The following is an 8129-nucleotide window of genomic DNA, read 5'->3' as shown; positions in this document are numbered from 1 at the left end:
ATACTGACCGTAGTGTTATGATATGTGTAGGGGCGACGACCGAGGTCAAGGCCCTGAAAAAGGCCTTGGCCGAAGCCGAGGAGAAAGCCGTCAAGGAGCAGTCCGCTCGCAAGAAGCTGAAGGCCCGGCTGAACGAGGTCCAGCAAGAGCTCCAGGACGCGGTGAAGAAGTAGGAGACCCTGGAGGGCGATGTTTCGGCTCGACAGACCGAACTCTCCAAGGCTCGTCAAAGCGCGGAAGCAGCCCGAGTTGAAGCCCAGGGTGCCCTCCAAGAGATCCAAGAGGTCAGGAAGATCGCGGCGCGTAAGGCGTTTAGTGCAAAGAAGCTATATAAAGAAGAAGTATTCCTTATTAACCCGGATTCGGAGTTCTCCATGAGCCTTCGCAGATCTACCGCGCAGTGTGTCTGACGCCGTGGAGTTCTTCTGAGACGAAGAAGGGAGCTCCACGGAGAAATTGTTCTGGTCGCATTATCTTGCGCCAGAGCATCCCGTGCCCTTCACCGATCAGCTGAAACAGCTGGTGGAGCTGCATAGGGTGGCCGAACTGGCCATGAAGGATTTGATAATCTGGCTGTGGCCAGCCGAAGCTATGCCCGGCAGCTACTTCGGACTCGTGAAGCAGCTGGTGAACGTCTGTCCTTGGTTGGACGTCGTCAAGCGATCGGCCTGTATAGAAGGTGCGCGCATGGCCTTCGCCCGCTGCAAGATGTGGTGGGCGAAATGGACGCCGTCGACCTGACCAACGGGCCGCCGGAGGGCAAGAAGCATCACACACCCGAGCGCTATTTTGGCTATGTCTTGGAGGGGTCCCGCATTGTTGCGGATCAATGTGCGAAAGACACAATCTTTGAATGAATATATTCAAGTTCCTTCTACCTCGTGTGATAAAACAAAGTGGGTTTGTAATATAATGCTTGTTATGTTTTTAAATTTTACCTCCTGTGCGGCTGTGTTGTATGAAATCTGAGGGTTGGCCAGTCGTCGGCTTCTGCCCCCACGTAGGTAGTATGGGGGTGTTCGGGATGGTATATAAACAATCTTGATCCAATTATATGGTCCTTGAAGGAGTTGTTTAGCGCAACAAACCAGGCAACCAGACTATGTGGCTTTAACGCCCTCACTTAGCCATAGGAGTTCGACAATAAAAACATGGGCGCAGCCCCTAGTATCCGAACTAGAGTGCTATAAGCGTCTGATCGAGAAGTACCGATCCTTCGCGTAAAGCGGGAGAAATCTCCAATGATTTGCAACCTCCGAACAGCTGACCGGCTCTCGCCGCATCATGACAGTCAGTTTTCGGCTTTCTCTACTGAGGTGCTCCTTTGGATAAGCCAAGGCACAATCGCAGTACTTCTCCCTTTACTACCTTAGCCGATATAGTGGAACGTAAGGTAGCAAGCATAGGAGCCGAGCAACCCAACTATTGAACAAAGACATGATTCAGAGCCAATGCATATAGTGCTAAATTTGGGGTGCCGAACTATACTTATAAAAATTGTTCGGACTTTTGTTGCCGTAGTGTGGGGTGCTGTGAAGCCCCTGGCGAACATCAAATGTACCAAAGTGTACGGGTGCTACCTGATAGGGTTACCCACGGGGGAGAAAGAAAAAGAAGAAAAGAAAGAAAGAAAATAGAAAAGGTCCAAAGGTGATAAGTTGGGGCTTTAAAGCTCCGGCCGTGAACTGTTTTCATTGTAATTCGATTAATATGTCGAGGCACAATGATACAAGTAGTGTGATAAGAAATAGGCTATTTAATGTGCAAAAAACCAAGGGAGAGCTGCATGTGGGTCCTGAAAAGAAGGTAGAGTGATTGTTAACGAAACCACCTTGAAAATCTCTCGTACGTCTGTGTTTCTTGCCGTCTTGGTGTGTGTATCCTTCAAGAGGGCTGGTGATCAGGCCATCCGATGGGGCCTGCGGGATTGAAACCTGAAAAGGAAACAAATAAAAGTGAAAGTATGTGTGTATCCGGTGTCGGTTGAGCCGCACTGTGCATCACAAACTAGTTATGCCTCTGTCGATGCCCATAGAATTTTGAGTGCATGGTTATGAACGCGTGGTGCGAATGCCCCTACTTGACCAGGACTGAGACGGAGGCCGAATTTCTAGTATAGCTCCTGACGAGCCGAGCTATCCTGCTGCAGGGTAGTTCGGACCCTCTTGATGGTGTCCGAGGGCTCGACAACCGAATTAAGGTTCTGCTTGAGAAGGTCGCTCTGTACTTCTGCTACTAAGGCAGCTGTGTGCTCTTCTGTACGGAGGGAGCGTTCCGTATTTCCATTAACTGTTATGACGCCATGTGGACCGGGCATCTTAAGCTTGAGATAAGCATAGTGTGGCACTGCGTTGAATCGGGCGAATGTGGTCTGTCCGAGCAGTGCGTGATAGCCGCTGCGAAAGGGGACTATGTCGAAGATTAACTCCTCGCTTCGGAAGTTGTCCGGAGATCCGAAGACAACCTCTAGTGTGATTGAGCCCGTACAGCGGGCCTCTACACCTGGTATGACTCCTTTGAAGGTAGTCTTTGTGGGTTTGATCCGTGATGGACTAATGCCCATTTTGCGCATTGTATCCTGATAGAGCAAGTTGAGGCTGCTGCCACCATCCATTAGGACTCACGTCAGGTGGAACCCATCAATTACTGGGTCCAGGACTAGTGCGGCTGAACCGCCATGACGGATACTGGTCGGATGATCCCGACGATCAAAAGTGATTGGGCATGACGACCATGGATTAAATTTCGGGGCGACTGGCTCTATCGTGTAGACGTCCCTGAGCGCGCGCTTGCGCTCCCTCTTGGGGATGTGGGTAGCATATATCATGTTCCCTGTTTTGAACTGAGGTGGAAACTTCTTCTGTCCCCCTGTGTTCGGCGGTCGGGGCTCCTCACTGTCGTCCTTGCTTTGCGATCCCTTATCCTTGTTTTCGGCATTTAACTTGCCGGCCTATTTAAAAACCCAACAATCTCTATTGCTGTGATTGGGTGGTTTGTCTAGGGTGCCATGAATCTGGCACGGGCGATCGAGTATGAGGTCCAAGCTAGATGGGCCTGAATTGTTCTTTTGAAACGGCTTCTTCCGTTGACCAGACTTAGAGCCACTGAATTCGGCGTTGACCGCCATATTCTCGGTGTTGTTATTATTATTTCGATGCTTGTACCTGTTGTGTCGAGACTTGTCGTTGCTATTTTTAGCTTCAGGGGTGCCGGCGTCGCCTGCATTGTTTTTGCTACGGGCAAGCCAACTATCCTCGCTCGCGCAAAAGCGGGTCATGAGTGCTGTGAGGGCCGCCATGGAGTTTGGATTCTCTTGGCCGAGGTGGCGGGCGAGCCATTCGTCGCGGATGTTGCGTTTAAAGGCCGCTGGGGCTTCGGCATCCAGACAGTCAACTATCTGGTTCTTTTTAGTTAGGAACCTGGTCTAGAATTTCCTGGCAGACTCTCCGGGCTGTTGAACTATATGGCTTAAGTCATCGGCGTCGGGAGGTCGAACGTATGTACCTTGGAAGTTATCCAGGAAGGCTTCTTCCAAGTCCTCCCAGCTGCCGATAGAGTTTTCAGGCAGGCTGTTCAACCAGTGCCATGTTGGTCCTTTAAGTTTTAGCGGGAGGTATTTAATGGCATGAAGGTCATCGCCGCAGGCCATATGTATGTAGAGAATGAAATCTTCGAGCCATACCACGTGGTTTGTGGTTCCGTCGTATGATTCTATGTTCACGAGTTTGAACCCTTCTGGGAATTCATGTTCCATGACTTCGTCGGTGAAGCAATGAGGGTGTGCGGTGCCTCTATATTGGGCTGTATCGTGACGTAGCTCTGATGGAGTCCGTTTGCAGCTTTCGGCCCACGCATGACTAGGTTTGTCATGTCCAAATAGATGGCTGTCGTCGCGTGTCAGGGCACGTCCTCGCAATCCGTAGATCGATCTAGTATGTCCTGCTTTATTGTTCAGGTCATGTCGAAGGTCATATGTATGACCGTGAGCTGATTTACCTCTGCCTCCGCAGTGAGGCGGGGCGGGCTGGTGTTCGGCTTGAGTTGCCACTTTGTCCCGGCCACGTGGTGGTCGGTCAGCCGCATTGCACGATGGTGGTATGTATTACGGCGCCTCGTCGTTGAACTGAGGTAGTAATTTGCGCTTCGGGTAGCTTTTGGCTGGGCGCTTGAGGCCGTATTCTTCAGTTGCTAGGACGTCAGTCCATTTATCGTTGAGCAGATCTTGGTCAGCTTGAAGCTGCTGCTGCTTCTTTTTCAGGATCCTTGTAGTGGCTATTAGTTGGCGCTTGGAGCGCTCCTGCTCAAGAGGTTCCTCAGGCACGATGAAATCCTCAGTGCCGAGGCTTGCCTCATCCTCGAAGAGCGAAAGATAATTACTGTCCTCTGAGTCCTCCCATGTGGCCTGTTTACCAGGGCTAACCTGCCCATCTTCCCGTTCATCCTGTTCGGTAGCTGCGTCAATAGGATCTTCGTTGTCTTTGGCACCTTCCGAGGTGTTATCTTCTCCTATGCCGGTGTTGCTATCTTTATTGCGGCGTGACTTAGAGCGACGCCGCTGACGCCGGCATTTCGATTGTATCCCAGGAGGTTTATCATCAACTGGATCTTCTTTATCATCGCCGCTGTTCTCCTTTGGTGCATCCACCATGTATACATCGTACGAGGAAGTGGCCGTCCAGCGTCCGATGAACGGCGGGTCTGGGCCTCTTCTTCTTCGGCATTGTCGTCCATACCGTCGATGTCGTCGGAGCCGTAATCGAGCATGTCAGTTAAGTCTTCGACAGTGGCTATGAAGTGGGTGGTGGGTGGGGAGCGAAATTCCCTGTCATCGGCTTCTAATTCGAATCGGATATAGTTCGGCTGTGAATCCCCCGCTAAGGATAGATTTTTTTAATGAGTTTAGCACGTCGCCCCAAGGCGAGTGCTGGAAGATGTCTGCGGCGCTGAACTCGAAGATTGATAAATGATCAAGTTCAGCGTCCGCGTGCTCACATGGTTCGGAACTTATGGCCGGAGACGAGTCCGGAGTTCCGGTGACACAGATATCGTGTGAGGTTGAAAGCACAAGTGCTCCCTAGGTGGTTTTGATAATTGATGACAACATATCTCTTGTTGGACTAACATTTCGATCTAGCATGTTTCAGATAAGTTCAACAATGGAGTGGCATGGACTAAAGGTTGTGGGAACTCCTTCAAGATGCTAAGGACAAAGGATTGGCTAAAGCTTCAAGCTCAAGACTCATCATTTTACATTTTAGTGATCCAAGATCACATTGAGTCTTTAGGAAAAGCCAATACTATCAAGGAGGGATGAGGTGTTGCTTAATGAGCCTCTTGCTTCATGTGCTTAATGATATGCTCCAAAATCCTCAGCTACTTTCCCACTTCCACAAATGACCTAAACCCTAAGCCAAACTCGGTCCTACCGATTCTTCCTATCCGGTGCCACCGAGTTTCACTTGTCATAAGCCACTGCCAAACCCTAATCAGTTCGGTCTCACCGATGGGATCTCGGTCTCACCGAGATGGGCTTGCAAACTCTCTGTTACCCATTGCAATATTCTCGGTCCCACCGAGATATGCAATTGGTCCCACCGAGTTTGCTTGGCCAAATCTCAGTTTCACTTATTACCCAAATCGGTCCCACCGAGTTTGAGTAATTGGTCAAAGCGAGTTTTGGATTTACCCTAACCCTAGCACATCGGTCCCACCGAGTTGATCCAGTCGGTCCCACCGAAATCTCTAACGGTCACTAGGTTTACATTTTCGGTCCGACCGAGTTTGTTGATTCGGTCCCACCGAGATTGGAAAACTGTGTGTAACGATTGGATTTTGTGTGGAGGCTATATATACCCCTCCACCTCCTCTTCATTCGAAGAGAGAGCCATCAGAACACATACACCATTCCAACTCATATGTTCTGAGAGAGAACCACCTACTCATGTGTTGAGACCAAGACATTCCATTCCTACCATATGAATCTTGATCTCTAGCCTTCCCAAGTTGCTTTCCACTCAAATCTTCTTTCCACCAAATCCAAATCCTATGAGAGAGAGTTGAGTGTTGGGGAGACTATCATTTGAAGCACAAGAGCAAGGAGTTCATTACCTACACACCATTTGTTACTTCTTGTAGAGTGGTGTCTCCTAGATTGGCTAGGTGTCACTTGGGAGCCTCCGACAAGATTGTGGAGTTGAACCAAGGAGTTTGTAAGGGCAAGGAGATCGCCTACTTCGTGAAGATCTACCGCTAGTGAGGCAAGTCCTGTGTGGGCGATGGCCATGGTGGGATAGACAAGGTTGCTTCTTCGTGGACCCTTTGTGGGTGGTTGCTTCTTCGTGGACCCTTCGTGGGTGGAGCCCTGTGTGGACTCTCGCAACCGTTACCCTTTGTGGGTGGAGCCCTGTGTGGATTCGCGCAACCGTTACCCTTTGTGGGTTGAAGTCTCCATCAACGTGGATGTAGGATAGCACCACCTATCCGAACCACGGGAAAAACATCCGTGTCTCAAATTGCGTTTGATCTCTCCAAACCCTTCCCTTTACATTCTTGCAATTTGCATGCTTTACATTCCGCTGCTCATATACTCTTTGCATGCTTGCTTGATATGTATTGTGTGTGTTGAAATTGTGCCTAAACTCCACTTAAACCGAAAAAGCTTAAAAATTGCAACTTTAGCATTAAGTGTCTAATCACCCCCCCTCTAGACACATCTACTTCTAGATCCTACAAGTGGTATCAGAGCATTGGTCTCCATTGCCTTGGTTTAATCACCATTGGAGGAAGATGGATGTGTCTACTCTAGGGAGTCTTAGACATAGAGTGCCTATTCTTGATGGAGAGTATTTTCATGAGTGGAAAAATGAGATGCTTGTAATCTTCAATCAATATCATTTGAACAAGTATATTGCTAGCCCTTGTGCATCTCATATTGATCCTTTGCATCCTACCCTAGATGAAGATATTGACATGATTCGCAATCTTAGAACTATTGAGCTCATCATTAGAGGATTGCCCAAAAATTTTATTGCTAGTTTGCCTACTCAAAATTGTGCCTATACTATATGGAAATTTCTTGAGGAACGATTTCCCGATCATTCCTTGAAAACTTTGGATGAAATTCTCAATAAATCTATTGCCTTGAGTAAGATGAACTCTAGTGATCCTAGTTTTGGTAAATGTCTATTTGAACTTACCAATCTTGAGCATGCTAAAGGAGATGTTGGAATCATTAATGATATCATATTCAAAGCTATAAAAATTCATAAAAGTGACCACTTTGATGATCATTTATCTAATGAATTACCCTCTCTAGGAAATGATGAATCACAAGATCATGATGAACATGAATATTATGATGATGATAGTGACTTCGATCTTGATGATGCAATGAGACATTTTGGTCTTATGGCAAATCTTCGGGGATATGAATCAGGAGGAAAGGAATGGGTTCTTGATAGTGGATGTACTGATCATATGACCGGAGATGAAGAGATGTTTCGTGAGCTTGCTGAAAATGACGGCCCTCGAAAATATGTCACCTTTGGTGATAATTCAAAGGGTAAAGTGGTTGGCCTTGGTAAGGTGGCCATCTCACATGATAGTTCCATTCAAAATGTCATGCTCGTTGAATCTCTTGGCTACAACTTACTTTCAGTATCTAGACTTGCTGATTTCGGTTTGAATGTCCTATTTACCAAGGTAGATTGCCAAGTATTTCGTCGAGACAATCATAAAATGGTCTTTACGGGTATGCGTAGAGGTGATCTTTACATTGTCGATTTCTCTAAAAAGGCACAACCTAAAACTTGCTTTGTTGCTAAATCCTCAAAAGGTTGGTTGTGGCATAGACGACTAGGTCACGTTGGCATGAGAAACCTTGACAAGCTTATTAAAGGAAATCATATCCTTGGAGTCAACGATGTCATATTTGATAAGGATAGACTTTGCAGTGCTTGTCAAGCAGGTAAATAGGTTGGAGGAAGACATCCCGTGAAGAACATCATGACCACAAGCAGGCCACTCGAGCTACTTCACATGGATCTTTTTGGTCCCAACGCCTACAAGAGTCTCGGTGGAAATCCCTTTGGTCTAGTTATAGTTGATGATTTTTCAAGATTTACGTGGGT

Source organism: Triticum urartu, chromosome 3A (assembly GCF_056163025.1).
Source record: "Triticum urartu cultivar PI428250 chromosome 3A, HENAU_Tu73, whole genome shotgun sequence".
Classification (NCBI taxonomy): Eukaryota; Viridiplantae; Streptophyta; class Magnoliopsida; order Poales; family Poaceae; genus Triticum; species Triticum urartu.
This window is presented reverse-complemented; position numbering follows the sequence as displayed.